This window comes from Phoxinus phoxinus (genome assembly GCF_949152265.1).
Source record: "Phoxinus phoxinus genome assembly, chromosome: 6".
NCBI classification, from domain to species: domain Eukaryota; kingdom Metazoa; phylum Chordata; class Actinopteri; order Cypriniformes; family Leuciscidae; genus Phoxinus; species Phoxinus phoxinus.
Genome location: NC_136881.1, coordinates 29075756 through 29092696, shown reverse-complemented (window position 1 = coordinate 29092696; position 16941 = coordinate 29075756). Strand labels below are relative to the sequence as shown.

Genomic DNA, 16941 nt, shown 5'->3' with positions numbered 1-16941 from the left:
GCATCCTATCATTGAGGTGCGTGTGGTGTGTGTGTGTGTTATGGACATCGGGATACCTCCACTTCCTCGACAGTCGGATGAAGTCTGCTATCACTTCCTGTAAATATGGTCAGTGTGCTTTGAAGTTTAACATGCTACAATATTGCTGGAGAAATATGTTCTCATTCAAGACTGGACTGTAGGACTTAGTCACTTAAATAATAATGATAATTTCCCCCTTAAATTATATAAATAAAGAAAATGGAGGACACCCCTTTAAAGTTTTCCTTGTAAATCGCATCATTTCCATCCCTCCTGTCTAAACAGATGGACAACTCTGTCTATAAGCTGCAAGCTCATATGGGCGGACTCTCCCTCGAGTTTCCAGCCAGACCAAAGGTAAATAATACCCTCTGTGCGATGCTATACAAACGAGAATTGGGACGCGAGTACTCGTTGGGGGATCCATCCAGAGGCAAAGGCTCCGGCAACACAGAGCTTAAACTTTGTGAATTGTGCAATGGATCCAGATTGTAAACATGTTTGTTCTGCATTCGGGCCAACACAACTGAATGAGAAAGGAAGGCAATTAATGGAACTTCGGCAGAGGCAGGACGCTTAAGGACACTGGGAAAGACGGGGCTGTGCGCAGCTAATTGCCCTGCTTTGTCCGTTTTAAAATAAATTGTAGGGTTGAAGGTCAAATCCCATTCACACAAAAAAAGGTATTTATGTTAGACAGCTTGAGAGGAGAGAGACAAACGTCTGCCGTGTGAAGTGTTTAAATGTGAATATTTCATTTTGTCATTTACTGTATAGCCCTCGTATTAAATAAAAGTAAGTGGACCATTATTTTCAATAGGATTTTATAAATACAAATGACCATGAAAAACATGCTGAATGAGTTCTGCTAACTATCAACTGTGACATTTGCAGTAAGAAGAGCCTAAAAATGCAGCGGCAAAAAAATCATAACAATAATCATTCAATTATAATAATAAAAATTATGAAGAAGGGCATACTCTAATGTCACATCACTTGTTTTTCAAACTGATGCAACTATTGTTTATGCACACAGTTATTGCTCTTAGACGAGAGACTATGATATAAACAGAGTGTAATATGTTTTGTCTGTCATGTTTTTAATCTGTCAATGTTCTAAATAAACAACAAATAAATAAGCAGCAAATATTATTGTGAAAAACTAATTCTTCAAATGTATCATACTTTATTAAATATGTCAAATTTAAATCTAATGACCTAGGCATATCTTTATTTTAGGTACTTACAGTATACCTTATGTTTATGATACAATAATTGTATACATTTTACACAAGTTAGTCATTTGCACAACAATTATTTTATTTAGTTGTTTGCTTATTATAGATGTGACAATGTCACTGTCAAAATAATGAATATATCAATTATGATAACTATTTCTGTATTGTTCTTTGTTATAAGCCTCTTATACTGTTGGTGGCTTGCTACATCATTTTTATACTTCTTGTACATATTACAGCGCTGAATACAAGAAGAAATGTCTCATATTACAAGCCCATTTAATAAAAAGATGTGACTTTTAAAGCTTAGTGTCAGTCATGCATTTTATTATTAACGTAATGAGTTAAATCACTGTATAAACCTCTGCATAAAAAAGTAAAATAAAATAAAAAACATACTTTTGCCCAGTGTGGCATAGACATTGTTCCAGCTCATCACAGATTACTGATTTCATAATAGTTAAAAAAGCCTGACTTTCATATAAATAAAAAATCATATTTACATAATAGTTATTTATTATAGACTTTTAGGGATGAGGACATTTTGCCTTCCCAGTTTATGGTAAAGTTCTGGATCTAAATCACACTCTTCTTACATTTGAAAATCATTAAGTAAAGCTTAAAAAAAAAGCTTTATATTAAAGTGTTCTTTCCAAATCTTTAGTGTATAAAGAGTTTGGAAGTTATGAATAATTTTTCAGAAAGTGGATGTAGTAAAAACAGATATCCCAGGCCAGACACAATCAGCTACAGGAACAAACACACCTCCACAGTCTCATTTCCTCTTAACCATCATGAAGTAGAGGGGGTCAATTTGGCCTCCATTCTATAATCGTATTTGCTCATCAGACCCTAAGTACAGAGAGAGATTGTTACCCAACCACAGAATGGCTGACCCACCAGCATGACCCACACCCTGCAGTTCCTGTGGTGGAAAGTCATCAGAGGGTTGGAGATGCTGGGGTTCGTGCTGCAGCGTTGCTTCTCTGCGGGGTTGTAGGGCTCATTAGTCATGCAGTGGTCGCTTCTCACCAAACACAATTAGGCCTATTTGCCCTCCTACAGCAGATGCTGATGAGACAGGCAGAGAGGAGGATTGGTTGAACGGCCTGCGCCACTACAAAAGGACCAAAGCGATAGAGGCAAAAATTGAATTTTGATAATGGAGTACATCTATTTGAGGGCCTTGGCAGGGATGGCGAACGAGCAGGAAGTGAGTGAATGGAAGGAAGAAAAAGAGAGAGAGAGGGGGGTGGGGGGGATAATGACCTTACAAAAGTGAAAATCTAACGGTTCCATTGCAACCGTTCTCAACATTAATATATGCAAGATTTCTTGCTGAAAAGGTACAAACATTTCACAAAAACAGAATCAGTTCCAGTTGTTACATTGTTATTCACCTCTAGAAAGGTCAAACGAGATTAGAAAACATCAACAGACCTGAGCAGTGTTATCAGTGCTCTCTATTCAACAGGTGAGGTTTAGATGCTGATGCTTAGATATTTTAAGATTCTGAGAATTTCATACAAAAATCAGTGTTTCAGCAGTAGTACGGCCCATTCTTGCTTTTCCAAAGCTTAGTGAGCTGCATACGAAGGAGGCAATTTAAGGGATAGTAAGCTTACTCTCAACTGTTCCAAAACGTCAGCAAATGAATTATGCTACCCACTAAAGCACATTGTTTGGTTAAATTCAAAGGTAGAATCACATGTATTTGTGGAAGAAGTAAGTTCTAGAAATAAATTCAAGATGCAAATCATGACAAATGTTGATTATAAATAAACTGTCATCAAAATAAAATTAATTAATTAATTAGGCAAAATCAATCAACCATTCAACACTGGAAAGCATTAACATAATATAGTTAAGTTTTAGTAAAATGTATGTACACTAATGTTTTAATGTTTCAGAAATAAAAAAAAAATTTACTGTTTTCTAATTTGATACGATTTTAAATGTAACATCTTCCCGTGATAGCAACACAGAACAACACTTTGCTGAATACAAGTATAAAACTGAACTTTTGAACAGTAGTGGGTACATTAATAATGATTTTTTTTTAGATTACACATGTAACAGTCAGTATAATGCTGTTACACTAGCAAAATTCTACCATCAACCTCTTGAAATTAATTGCGAGTCCAGCCTAATTGTGGCTGCCTATGTTGAGTGTTCCGAATCTGTCACTTATGAGGTTCCAAGACTGTCAGGATGCTGCCTAGGCAGTAGGCAGAGGGCAGTGAGGCAGCTCACTAGGTTTCGAAACAGAGCTTCTGTTTTCAAATTTGCAGGGAATGTTTGCTTAACATGATCACAAGAACAAACCTAAACTTAACGGCTGCAGATAACACTTACGTAAGGTAGTCATCTACTTTAAAAGAGCGTACTTTGCAAGTCTTGCTTCCACAGATTAGGATAAGTGGTAACTCTTTTAGGACTGAATCAGAACGCATATATGACAGACCCTCCCCTTAATTACTACCGTAGGAGCCCCAGTGGCAGGCCTGATTTTATTCAAAATGTCAATGTGCCCACTTGGGAAACAAGGGGAAGAAAAAAAACAACAACTAAATTGAGAACAAATGCAGAAATGTTGATGTCAACAATATTTTAGAGCGCTGTGGGACTCTTCCACTGCACAAAAGACAACAACATATATCATATCATGCTGTTTGTGGTTTTTAACCAAAAGAGTTTCTCAATGTATTGTGAAGAGAGAGAAAGACACAATAAAAGAGAGAGGAGAGTTGTTTGTGCTTCGAATTAAGCAATACGATGTGTGCTAATACTTATAAGATGCTGATTTAACTGTGCTACGAGGCATTGATTTCTGAATACGACACTGTCTTTATATATTTTTCTCTCTCTCACATGAATACAGCCACTACCAGTAAAGTTATAGATGCAGACATCTCCTTCAAATCCTGAGCCAGGCGTTATTAGAAGGATTTTTTTTTAAAATCAGTCTTGTTTGTTGAAGTGGTTATTTTCTCTTTTTGAGTACAAGAGCCCATTTCCACCATTACTCTGGCAAGCACGGACACCTGTAGCTTACAAGCTGTCGCCATGTCAACGGTAAGAAAGAAAGAAAAAGGGAAAGAGAGGCAGGAAATCAGTGTGGGGAAAAGAAGACTCCATTTCAGGGAACGGGAGCGCGAGAGAAACCCAGTCGAGCACATTGGAGGGGCAAGAATGATGAAAGGCTGTTGAAAGCTCTTCAGTTACAGGCTCTGTGAAGAGATGTACATCTCACTCACAACATATGACGCAGTCACCTAAACCTCTCCTCAGAGATGGTGTGTGTTGAAAAAAGTGCTCCAAAAATGCATGTTAAAGGTAAAATATAAAGTAGCCTAAGTGTGTCAACAACACCCTTTCTCAGGTGTTTGAAGCAGCATCTGGTTAACAAGGTAAGAGATGACAGCCACTGAAAACACAACAATGGCTACAAATCATTCATTGTGGCACTAGATTGTGCCAAACCACACAGCGAAACTAATCCACTCTGTGTAACAGTGTTTTCCCACTAGTCCTCTTTAAAATAACCAACTCAGAACCCATTTCAGTGAACCAATCAGTTGAACATCATTGTAATCTAAAAGTAATGATTATATGATATGACATGATATGAAGATATTTATATTTAGAAGCCAATTTCAGCAAATGCGGTTGTCTTAGATTAATCGTGTTAACTTTTAAAAAAACAAAAACAAGTTTAATTGTAGTTAATTTGTAATCAACAGACAGCCTGGGGCTTAAAAAAAACTGTACAGAGAAAACAAAAGTGTTATATTTCTGTTGCAATTTCTTTTATATTTTGCATTTTGCATTGCAAAGTGGTTCAGTTAAGCCCTGGAGCCTCGGGCAGAACACTGAAGGGAAACCTTTGAATTTCTGTTTGTAGTTTTTTCATTAAAATAAAATAAAATGCTCAACTCCTCTTCTGTGTGTCATTACTGTACACCAATGAGGTAAAAATTATTTAGCATTGCGCAAATGTAAAAAAATAAAAGCAGAATGTTAACAAGACCCTTAAACCTAATCAAGTGTGAAAACACCCTAATTTGTCAAGAGAGAAGTTGAAATTGGCATGTTCCAAAAACTTGTCAAACCGCACGTGAGCCGCACAGTCTTTATACAAGCTTTGTAACTTTGTGGCTTCAATCAGTGTCTTCAGCTCATAAAATGTATCTGACTGGAGTCTAATGCACATTCTACTGTCGTCCATCTTAATTACATTGAGATGCACTTAGTGCCATGCAAATGCGTCGCAACCCAACTGCCTCAATGTAGTACCCATTGTCCTTCACTCTTCACTCGCCTGGGACTCTGTCATTAATGACAGAGGAGTGCGCTGAGGCCTGCAGATGAAATTATCTCTCTGTTACTGGTGTGTTACGGCTGGACGTGGTGCTGAGAGTGCCAGCGAGGGGTGCAGCACCTCCTCTGATTCTTTAAGAAATATGGGTGGGAAACCAGTAGAGGTGTTAGGTATAGCTGTTGGATGACACCCAATGCCACTAAGCCATTAATATCAAGATCCAGCATGTTTTAGGTACAGAAGCTCTCTGTCAAATGTCACAATATGTATATTTCACAATATACAACGCAGGGGACAATTTATCAGTATTCAACAATAATCAGATTAACATGAATACATGCTAGATGAAGCAAAGCTACAATTGTGCCTTTGCAAAAATGGGTATGAATTTAGGACTAAAGTGTTAAAATGACTGAATCAAATGACTGAATTCAAATGACTTTTTCCAGTTTTGTTCTGTTATTCTAAAATCTGACTGGATAAAGTTGCACTAAAAAACCCTTATATGTGGTACAGTCACTGCACCACACAGCCTTTATTTGCTTACTGCTTTAAGAAACAGCCCAAAACCCTACTATTGTTAAAAAACAAACAAATCATGATCATCCAGCTGAGCTTAACTTAAGGAAAGATAATTTTTGACTACATTCACAAAGATAAAGTGGAAACTAAAGTATTCTATTCATTCTAAGGTTTGCATTCAGTTTCCTTGGTGAAAGCAAGTTGAATGACTTGTATAGGAAACATCCTCTTTCCTTCCCAAAGGAAATGGATTTCTCCCCTTTTAGTAGAGCATTCAGTCCGGGTTATTGTACAATGGCCAGGAAATCAATGCAAGTTTTTTTTTCACTGTAATTCTTTCTTCCCCCCCCCCCCCCTTTCACACACACACACACACACACACAAACACACACGTACACCTACACAAGCAGGGCTCACACCCACACACACCTGATGTAACCTGGCAGACAGTGCCAGAGAGTGAGCCATCAGAGGGAGTGCACGCCCGGTCTAAACCATCTCCCAGCTGGCTGCGTGAGCTGGGCCCGTCTGGCTGGAAGCTACAGATTAATTAACAGTGTGCCATGAGAGCACCGCACAAGTGTGTGTGGAGGGGGCGAGGTGTGTGACATTCAGCCCGGCCTGCTCACACACCCGGCGAGCTCTGGATCTCACGTCTCTCCGCCCTCGCCATCATCATCGTGGCCTCACGCTCTCACCCCGTCTGCTCGGTGACCGCCGCCAATCGCATCCCAATCAGAACAGATAAAGAAACAGCGCTTTGAGAGCAGGAGTGCAAGAGCCGTGACTCCTGCAATAAATAGCCACTCTGAAGAACAGAATTTAGATTTTTTTTTCTTTTACGTTTATAGGAACAGAAAAATGTAATTCAATTTAATAGCACCTATAAATATAAATATATATACATACTTTTTTTTTTTTTTTTTAATGGAAGGAATGTTTTTGAACAGCATAGGTCCTAATATCTGCTAAATCATTTGCTGAAAATGCACAAAATGGCAAATACATACATAATAGCGGAAACACTATGCCAACTATAGGTTTCATTTTAGTCATACTGTATTCGAAAATGGCAGGTAAATTTGTTCAGAAATATAATATTTTGATTGGACGGGAAGCCATGAACAAAAACAAACTACATAATAAATAAATAAATAAATAATAATAATAAAGGAATAATATTGGAGGTGTTTTCGCCTCAACTTTAAAAGTTGATAAGCCTGTTTATTTTGCTATCCGAACTTGATTTTTTTTGGTTTAAGTATTTTAATTATTTTTAATTAAATAATTAATTAAAATTATTTATTTCTCCTGCTACCAGAGAGCCTGTGGGAACAGACCTGCGGGTCATTTTTGGGTCGTGACCCAGCAGTAGAGAACCACGGATCTAATGACAAACGAAAACACAAATAACAATTTTCATACAAATTCCAAAGCAACAGTACTGAATTTTGAAGTAAGCTAACATGAGTAAACCACTGTGTCCATAGCAACAAGCAGAAAAAATATATTTTTGTTTCGCTTTTGAATGGGGGCTAACGGGGTTCAAAGAAAACTCCAGCTTAATGACAGAGGAAATATCTAACACATTCTGAATTTGCACATCAATAGGGAGACAAATCGAGCGTCCTCTCTTCCTTCTGTAATATATACAATAGACAGAGCGGCAGTTCAGCTGTGACTGAAACCCGAGATACATGTTCTCCGAATCATCGGGCAAAAGACTGTCCCTGCTACCCTCTCAAAATCTTTCGTAACACCCATTCTCATTAGAGGGATGGAAAAACTTGGGGAACGGATCGATGTTTTCATTTTTCAAGTGCTTGTATCCATTAGACGGGTAAAATTCATCCATCAAGCAAATTCCTTTCTGGTTAGGCCCTGTCGCTTTAACAAGTAGCGAGCTCAATGTGCAAGATGTATTGCTCTCCATTTCACTAACCTTCATTACGTCTTTCACGTGTCTCTCACCCCCTCCTACTATCTCTCTCTTTTGGAGGAGCAAAGAATCTGATTGGCTGGAGACACTACCTGCCATGTTCTGTAGCATAGAGTGCAGGCAGTGAACCTCTCATGTTCTTCACATTAATTCAAACGCCTTTTTTAGAGAAATCATTCGGCATGAATTATATATGACGGCCCCTTTTACCTCCTCACTTAGGGGAAAATATAATTCTATAATTTGGTGGTTTTCATATGGTATTTAAAGCAATATTGAGTGGGCCTTCCTGTAAAGCTGAAACTAATGGGAAAAGGGGGTTACTGCATTCCAAAAGTAAGTGCTCATAAAGTTATGTTGAAACACACATAAATTACAGTGGCAAAAAATTTCATCACAGCCATTAGAAAGACGAATCCCTCACCCTGGCCTCTCAACCTCCGTGATCTTAATCCAAAGAAAGCTATCAAGAGGTCTGTTCTGTTTCAATTCCTAGAGCTAATGCTAAAAATGAAAGCAAAAAATAAAAAAATGTGGTAATTTATGGTGCTCGGAAAACAAAACAAAATTCTCCAGCGTCTGCAAAAGAAACGGTCCAAGTGAAGGGAGACTTGTGCAGAAAAAGTGAGAAAAACGTTATTTTATGTATTATTATTCTTTAAATTGTTCAAATTTAGCCCCTTAAAAATGGCTTTTGGTAAAGCAAAAACAAAAAATATTACTAGCGGCACAACCTTTGCACCTAAGCCGCTGTGAGATCAAGTGGGCGGTTTTTTTATTTGAATAAAAAACCCCGCTTGCTCACAGTCTCTGCTGACGGGGGAGACAAAAGCCCTGCTCCTCTCCTTAATGAACATATCTGCCGTGGAACGCTGCAGCTGGACTTAAAAGGTTACGTGGGGCTGGCCATGCTGGTCACAAAGCTGCGCCCGCAGGACTGCTGAATCCTCTCCAAGAAAGCCGAAAGGAGTTGCGGGGGGAGGGGGGGAGGGGGGAGGTAGACTGGCTGTAACAGTGACAAAAGGGAAGACTGATGGCCTCACCAAGAACCAGAAAGACCTTTGCGCGAACCCCTATTCTACCACGGGAGAGCACAGTTCATGTTTACATCCCTCCCTCAAACATCCTCACACACTTATACACAGCGGCCTCCATTTTATTTACTGCGGCTCTCATAAAATATGGATGCCAAACAAGATACTGGAGGACACATGAGAACAAAATAGGAACAATGAAGTATAAAATATCACAGCATCTGGCGCTTGGTGAACTATGACCGCTGACTTGCTCAAATATGTTTTCCTTTCAATCATTTATTGCCTGGTAAATTATCACTGAGCAAAAAAAATAAAAAAAAGTTACTTCCCTAGTCATGAAAGCATTTTAAACATAATAGTAATTAGTAAATCTTGACGGTCTAAATGAATGATATATATTTATCATAAACGTCCATAAGAGAATGATAAACTGCAAAAACGTAGTACAAATCATACCTGTCTCTCGAGTCCAATGAATCAGGATTTTAAGAGGTCATTGAAGAAGTAGCCTGCATGTGATGAGAAGTCCTCACCTTGTGCCCGCTGCAGCGGAGTGGAGTGCATGAGAACTTAAAAGGTGAAGCTTCGTAAGGTGGGTGTCGTAAGGTACGGACACACATGACTGACCTGTCCTATTCTATAAAAGAGTATGACGGCAGGTATGGCGTCAGCCAATCCAAACTCAGCACCCCACAAAGGACGCACAGGTAGATTCAAATGGAGCAGAGGACTATAGGACACACATATAGTCAGGAGAGGACAAGTGCGTCAAGAATGAATTTCTAACCTTGTAAAAAAAAAAAAAAAGAACACATGCTACTGTTCAACAGTATTGAGACAGTATCATATATATATACAATGCATCATGTCTCAATAAATGTATGTATACATAGCCTACATACATTTATTGAGACATGATGCATTGTATTGGTCAAAAGTGACAGTAAAGTATTTTTTTCTTTTAAATAAATGGTGTTCTCTTGAACTTTTTTATTCATCAAATAAAGTTTTTTTTATTATTCATCAAAAATTTATCATGATTTTCACAGGGAAGAAAACTAAGAAATGTTACTAGAGCACCAATTCAGCACAATGATTTCTGAAGCATGTGACACTGAAGACTGGAGTAATACATCATAGTAATACATTACATTTTGAAATATATTTAACAGTTATTTCAAAAACATTAAACAAATGTATAACAACCCCAAACTTTTGGACACACACACACACACACACACACACACACACACGCAAACATGCACACACGCACGCAAACACGCACGCACGCACGCAAACACACACACACACGCACGCACACACACGCACACACACACACACGCGCACACACACACACACACACACACACACACACACACACACACACACACACCATTATTTTGAATAACATCAATCCAAGATAATCCAAGAAACAGCTGTAATAATGTAAAGGAATATGGGGAATGGATATAATGTTCCCGTCAAAATAGACAAGTTCTTTAATGTGCAATGTGCAGTTAACTAATATAACAGGTGTTTTGGTCACTAGTCATATGTGGTAAAGGCACATTTTATGTCAACGCGAGTTATAAGAAAATGTGAAGGTTGAGTCAGACACTCAGCATTAAAAAAACCGTCATGAATCTGGGTTCGACTCCAGCTTGAGTCATGTTCTGATCCTAATCCTCAGATCTCCCTCCACTATCCTATAAATAAGAGCTAAAAAGCCTTCATCAGACACAAATACTTCAATGAATCAACTACCATTGACAACGCATTCTTTCTTTACTATCATACATTTATTTGGCACATACAATTCGACAGTTGGCAGAGGGCACTCGGCAGCAAATCCTATAGCACAGCGTAACAACACCAAGCCCCTCTTGTATATTAACTGTTATCAAATATAAATTTTCACAAGATGGCACAAATATTGTTAGATGAAAGGAGGAGGAAAAAACCCAACAGATTTAAGGTTGGAGGTGGAGCCAACTTTAAAGCTGCCATTATTTCCCTGTTTCGCACTCGACAGAATTCACACAATCTTTGTCTTCCGCACTGGTCGCACTGCATATTTCACCAAAAAGACATACGCTTGCATGTAACACAACAGAACCGTCCAACTTTTTTGATGCAACTGGAAATGTTTATTTATTTATTTGCCAATCCCAAAGTGTTGCCAGCCAGAGCTGGTGGTTTTAGCAGTTTGTTTATCATTGACCATCACAGAGGCGCCAGTGTGAAATAAAGTATTTTTAGATGTTGACATAATGGCTTGAAGAGGGAGGAGACCATGAATTTTTCATAGCGGCTCACAGGGAGAGGTCATTCGCCACTCTTCACTATAAAAGAGAGGAGAAAAAAAAAAAATTCTGGAAGGCTGCAAGCGGATTTCACCCCTCTGAAAAATAAACTGATCAGCCAAGTACAGCGACCTAAAGACACACAGACACAAAACCCCACTGAACGTTGAAAAATGGATTCCCCATTGTCCCGCAGTTCTGAAACAAACACACCGACTGAAACCTCTTTTTGCCTAGTACCTTGAGACACTCTGCTCAAATTCCCAGCAAACACAAGCAGCCACCATCTTTTGAACACTATGCTGGCAAGTCAACGTTGTCTTTTAGGAGACGACAATGAGAAAAGGTGTCCGGTACAGTCACACTGCCTAACAATCCTTTGGTAGTTTCCACGAGAATGGATTTGTTTTGTTGTCTGTAATGGCATTATTAGGCAGTTAGCGATCCGTTTTACCATTTAAAAACTATTTACATTTTTGGCCGTCTCAAAAGAGTGGATTCCAACCAGAGTGTGCGTCCGTGTGTGTGTGTGTATAATCCTATTTGAAGTATTCTCCGCATTTTCAATGCATTGAGGAGTTGAGCATAAATCAGAGCGACAGACTTAAAAGAAAAGGCTTTGCATTAAAGAGTCTAGGTCAAGGGGATGGGTCTTAAACACAGACAATTCCTTTCTTCTCTGAAATATTAGCACACTCCGACCGTTAACAGACGAGTGAAAGTGCATTGCTCAAAATGTCAATTAAGCGGCACAACAGAGGCACATCAATACGTTCGAGCTGTTCACTTTAGCTCTGCGACATCGTCGCGTCTGCCGCGTGACGTTTTAATTAAGCCTCGCAAAGGTCGCAAAAAAAACATTCCATCCGGTCACGCAAGTCGCAAACATTATTTGCTTTCTCCCCTCTCCTCTCGATACGTGATGCACCTATGTCACACTCACACAAAAGAACAGAGGGTCGTAAGAGGCACGAGGCTTGCGGTTCTACGGCTGTCGTTTGGCATGTGCACTCAAGTCAGTGAGCTTTGAGCTGGTGTTGGGTTGCCGGCAAAAACGGCAGTGTCTCCCTCTTTAAGCATGGCTGGGCAGCAATGAGCCTACTCCAAATGTTACACGCCATTCAGGCCCCCGTCGGTGCGTGTGTGTGTGTGTGTGTGCGCACGTGTGTGTGTGTGTGTGTACACTATACGACCCCGGCTCCCAATTGTTCATGCACTACATTTAACAAGCTGGTAAATCAGTCCCATACCATCAGGAAGGAAGTGTAGAGATATGCATAGTCACATCCATATACAAGCACACACACACAAAAGTGTAATAAACTAAACAAAAAAAACAATGCCTATTTATCTGTTCTCAACAATTGTGCTCCTGACAATTATTAATCATGTTAGAGTGTCATTGCCTTGAAAATGAAATTACATGAAAATAAATGTTTCTGCAATTAGCTGTCATGCCTCCCATTGACAGGGAATGATTAAAAAGAAGACACTGACTAATTGGGCTTTGAATAATGAAATGATATGTATGCTGACTTTTAAGCAGGTGTGAAAGCAGGAGCAACAAGGAGATGATAAAACATCTGGCTGGACTGGACAGGTTCTGTCAATCAATCTTCCCTCTATGAATCCCATTACCATGACAACCCCCAGCCAATAAACATCTGTACTGGCCTTCATGAGGAAAAGAGGGCCACTATATGTGACAATATTAGCATCATTACAGTAACAAATGGTGCTCTCTTGCTTCTTTTATTTGATGTGAGATCAAACATGCACACGCTCTCTCCGTCCCACGCGCAGCGGCCTGCCACGGCTCCTTAAAAAAGAGCTGTATCTGTCATGATATAAATGACACTTCAGAGTTTGAAAGTGCTCCTATCAATCACTCTAACTTTAATGTGAAATAATAAAATCAGTTTAAGTTTTTCTGTTGACCGTTTCTTTCCCCCCCTCCCTGTCTCCCAAGTGAACAAAGGCCAAGTTCAAGGCAACATAAAAAATTGATTTCGGCTACACTTCAGATTAGTCAAAGGTCTCTCAGCATGTACAAACACACACACACACACACACACACACACACACACACACACACACACACACACACACACACACACACACACACACACACACAATACATCCCCCATAATGCATTTCTCTCTTTGCATTTTCAAACATGCCTATGACGTTTCTGTGTCCACAAAAAAACAAACAACATCCACATTCGTATCTCAAACATCTTGTGCATAGGCTATACAACTGGTACAGTCTGAGTCGTATATTACAATTTCAAATTGACCTTACCGACCTGAACGAGAGATTTCTAACAATCAGTTGACAAAACCTTCAGTAGAAAGCCTAAACTAGTCAAAACAACCAGGTGACTGAAACATGCTTTTGTTTTTTTTATGATAATGAAAAACAGAAAATATAAAATTATCTTTCATGAAAGTGTAGGAGGCCATATAGGAGCATGATTAAATGAGAGGCTATGTCTGTGCTCTGTTCACTCACTGACTTTAGCGGGCAAGATATTGTACACTAACATTTAAACAAAAGATCATTTAGGATGGGCCAGGAATCTTTCACCAATCACTATCGCCAGTATCAGCTTTCAACACAATTACAGTACATGGTGATACCTCAGTACCATGCTGCCTTTCAGTTTGTGTGTGTGTGTGTGTGTGTGTGTGTGTGTGTGTGTGTGTGTGTGTGTGTGTGTGTGCGCGCGCACAGTGATGTTGCTTCTTTATCTGTCGAAACACAACCTTCAGGTATGTGTTCATAAGTAAAACATAACTGATAACCTTTTTTATCTTCTTGCTTTTCTGAATACAATATGCGTGTTTGGGTACACTACCTTTATGTGCTTTAGAGGTTTGGCTCAATGATGTACAGATCAGTTTGACATTATAAATAGTGATTCAGAGACACTTATTGCCATTAAAGTCACCAAAGCGGATCCTGTGACTTTTCTAGAATAAGTAACACATAATTAAATATAATTTCCCCTCTAAAATATAAGAGAGAAAAAAGTTGCTCAGAAAACACTCACATACACACACAGACAAAAAAAAAAAAAAAAAAAAAACTGCCAGAGAGTGTTTTGTGAAATGGTCTCATTCTTTTGTACTTGGAAAAACTCGGTTATGAGAGAATATTTGTTCATGAGCGTCGTCTTTAAATTTCAATGGATTATGCTTTGAATCAACCATTAAGCAAGCTGAGAATTAAGCAGAAAAAAAAAACATGAGACTCAAGTAAAAAAAAAAAAAAAAAGTCACTATGTGCAGGGAAGTTATCCTTTACATGTTTTCTGGAAAACAGCTTCTTTAGTAAATGTGAATTAGTCCTTACCAAACACTCACAAACAACTTCAACACATGTAATCTGAGCAGTGGGGTATTATAACAGGTCACATCTTGTTACAATGTCAATATAACTACTTTCATAATCTATCATTTCATGATTTTATTGTCATTGCTTATAAAACATAATCTTAATCTTAAAAACATAAACTGAGTTGAAGTGTATTTTTAAGTCTGATTATATTCAAGATGCTGCACGACATTCTTGTGTTTATTATTTATTTGTATATCCATTTTTATAGGCTATATTGTCTTCACTGATCTGACGTCTTCATCATACACTTGGAGTATGAAAAATATCAGTTAATGAAGAATTATTTTGAACGTCATTACTGTAAATACAGGCAACTTGCAGAAGTGTTTAAGAACTGATAATTTTATGACACAATTCCAAGATATTCGCTCTACATACATATTTTAAATATTAGCCTACATAAAAACGGTTAAGTCAAACATATTAAGTTAATCAAACGACGGTGAAAGACTGTGCCATTATTATTATAGCCTACAGTGAAGATTACACGCACCGGACCGCACGTGAACACATGTACAACCTGTGTGCATCTTCTGTCTTTACTATGATTTACATTATCGCGCGCTTGACTAAACTTTAAATGCAGAAAATAGCCTTATTTGGACTATGTATGCACCGAATTCCTTTTTTTCTATATAAATTTCTATTTAATTAATAATTAAAAAATTAACCTGCATTGACCTGTTTTATTAAAGGGTAAAAGTATTAAGTAAAGCTACATTACAAGAGCGCTCGCGCATGCCGAGGCCATCGGAACTCTTACCTGCTGTTGATGTGCTTCAGCATCCCATTGACAAAACTTCTAAACGACACTAAACGACGGTCAACTTCTGCAGGGAATGACAAAACAGAGAGATTGTTTCTTGCAAAACAAGTCCTCCTTACTCGCTTCAAACAGCAACTCCCGTCCAAACGATAGTCCGGAGAGCGTGAGAGTCACTCAGATGTTGACAGATAGATGTTTCTATCTCCTCTATGAAAGCACAGAGCAAACGGAGATTGGTCGGGGAGATCGATGAGCCCAGCGCTCATGTGTGCCTCTGCCGAATATCAGCCGTCACCGTCCGGATACACCGAGATACGGAGTTTCACGAGCAGCCGCTGTTTCCTCACAGAGCAACAACAAAGCCGGGAGTGCGCGCGTGCATGTCTAGGCTACCTGAAACCGTTGCGAGAGTACAGAAAGGTAATTCGCGCAAGTGTGTGTTTCCTCAGCTCTGGGTCTGGATGTGAAGCGCCACTGGTTCCCCCCGCTGCGTCCAATCAGTGCGCTATGTGTCTGTATCCAGCACCGGATCAGTGATAAATGAAGGGTCATCCATGACTAACGCCGAACCCTGATGAATGACTTTCACAAGCTCCTCGTCATCATCGCGTCTCTGGCTGATAGCGACTGTAAGCAGTTTATGGGTTTGGCTCTGTTTTGCGTTTTCAGTCGGGATGAAGAAGTTCATTCTCACCGAGGAGCAGCACAGCGCTTGAAAGTGTTGTTATTTTGCATGCTAAAACTTAACACTTCCTATAACCGAAAACATGGAGAGGATATAGCCTAGGCTACAAACACAAAACAGTGCGATGTCCTGTATAATACAAATAGCATATTAAAATAACATTAACTGCTAGATTTACTTTTTTTCCTTTGAAATTTATGGTACAAACAAAATGGCAGCTGCCAGAACTTAACTGCATTCAAAAAGTGACGATGTTACAAGTATTATCAAGTGGCATTTTTTTAATGCCATGCTACCTGATAATGGTTTTATTTAATTTAATTATTTGTCCTTAAATATAATGCTAATATACTGACCTATTTATAGCTACTGAATCTATTTCTAAAATACTAAATAATTGTTATTTAACAATGAAACATGAACTGATTTTACCTTATTTAATAACTTCATGATTGTAATATATAAAGTAAAAGTATACCTTAAATAAATATTTTCTCTGTAAAAAAGCCAATTCCTAAGATTTACTTCTTACCTCTATGTCTTTTAACATATGTTTTATGTTTAAGGCAAAAGTTTACAGTTAACCATAAGCTTTTTACTTCACCATTTTAACAATTTTTGAGGAGGGGCGGGAAATTATATATATATACAGTGCACTATTGAAATAGCCTAACAATAATCACTGGTCTCTCTTCTAATATAATGCT

At 38.6% G+C, this 16941-nt stretch overlaps 1 protein-coding gene across 1 annotated transcript in view; it reads right to left on the bottom strand.

Annotated features, from left to right (window-relative positions):
• Positions 1 to 16479, bottom strand: part of tenm3 (teneurin transmembrane protein 3) — a 274509-nt gene extending 258030 nt beyond the window's left edge. Inside the window, exon 1 of the mRNA XM_079616081.1 lies at positions 15547 to 16479. The gene's annotated coding sequence lies outside the window, so the exon portion shown is untranslated. The remainder of the gene's footprint in view (positions 1 to 15546) is intronic.
• Positions 16480 to 16941: the final 462 nt, after the last annotated feature.